Source organism: Corvus brachyrhynchos, unplaced genomic scaffold (genome assembly GCF_000691975.1).
Source record: "Corvus brachyrhynchos isolate BGI_N302 unplaced genomic scaffold, ASM69197v1 scaffold17, whole genome shotgun sequence".
In the NCBI taxonomy this organism is placed as follows: domain Eukaryota; kingdom Metazoa; phylum Chordata; class Aves; order Passeriformes; family Corvidae; genus Corvus; species Corvus brachyrhynchos.
The window spans coordinates 5,016,602-5,017,850 of record NW_008240046.1 but is presented as its reverse complement, the minus strand read 5'-3'; the positions used below and the strand labels follow the sequence as shown (position 1 = coordinate 5,017,850).

The 1,249-nt window shown below is 50.7% G+C and overlaps 1 protein-coding gene across 3 annotated transcripts in view; it reads left to right on the top strand.

Moving 5' to 3' along the window:
• The first annotated feature begins 910 nt into the window (after nt 1–910).
• Nucleotides 911–1,249, top strand: part of GNPDA2 (glucosamine-6-phosphate deaminase 2) — a 7,955-nt gene continuing 7,616 nt past the window's right edge. The window contains exon 1 of one of the 3 annotated variants that reach the window (XM_017744481.1): nt 911–952. The gene's annotated coding sequence lies outside the window, so the exon portion shown is untranslated. The remainder of the gene's footprint in view (nt 953–1,249) is intronic. The other 2 variants (XM_008641404.2, XM_008641402.2) reach the window with 2 other exon arrangements.

Genomic DNA, 1,249 nt, shown 5'->3' with positions numbered 1-1,249 from the left:
AGTGAATGAACTGTATGGGGATCAAATCCACATTAAAACACTGGCATTATTAGCATCATGCTCTAATAAACTGAGCGAATCTCAGTCTTGCCAAAAAAATGTATCATTATGTTCATGTAGGACCCCATATTTCTTCTCTTTTTTCTTTTTTTTTGAAATAGAGTCTACTTCATTAGCTTCCCTTCTTCTACCCTTCAATCATGTTTTTCTTCAGACAATTACACTTCTGCCCAGTAAACAGATTGATCCTGGTCTTCTATTACACATCTGTTTAATTATAGCTTAGCTAAGGCTATGGAATTACTTGACTGCTTTTAAAGCAAAAAGAGAATCACAGAGCCACAGAATTGTTAGGGTTGGAAGGGACCTCTGGAGATCATCTGGTCCAACCCCCCTGCCGAGGCAAGGGTCACCTTGAGCAGGTGACACAGAAATGTGTCCAGGTGGGTTTTTGGTCTCCAGAGAGGGGAAACTTCATGACCTCCCTGGGCAGCCTGTTCCAGTGCTCTGTCACCCTCAAGGTAAAGTTCTTTAGCTCAAGGCGGAATTTCTTGTTTTAGTTGATGGCTGTTACTGTTTGTCCTTCTGCTGGGCACCACCAAAAAGGATCTGGCACCATCCTCTGACACCTGCCTTTGAGATACTGATATGCATTGATGAGACCCACTCCCAGTCTTCTCTTCTGCAGACTAAACAGGCCCAGCTGCTGCAGTCTCTCCTCATAAGAGAGATGCTCCAGACCCCTCATCCTTTGTGGCCTCTGCTGGACCCTCTCCAGTAGCTCCTTGCCTTTCTTGCACTGAGGAGGCCAGAGCTGGACACAGCACCCCAGAAGCGGCCTCACCAGGGCTCAGCAGAGGGGTGGCATCACCTCCCTCGACCTGCTGGCCACACTGTTCCCCATGCATCCCCTGGCTTCCACTGGCCCTCCTGGCCGCCCGGGCACTGCCGGTTTATGGTCAGCTTGTGATTCACCAAGACGTTGATGCTTCACCTCATTAATTTTTTCCAGCAACTACGCACAGCTTCTTTCGTAGCTGCATCACGTAAATATTTAAGTTATAGGGGAACCTTTTCCCATTAAGATCTCAGAGTGCTCCGCAGCAGGGAGGCTCCAAGAAGAGGTTGTGCACAGCCGTGCTGCAGGCTGGGGCGCCCCGAGCCCCGGCAGCTCCCGGGCTCCTCGGCTGGAGTCGGACGAGCGCTCCCTCGCTCCCGCCCGCAGGCGCCCGGAAACGGAGGGGGAAGA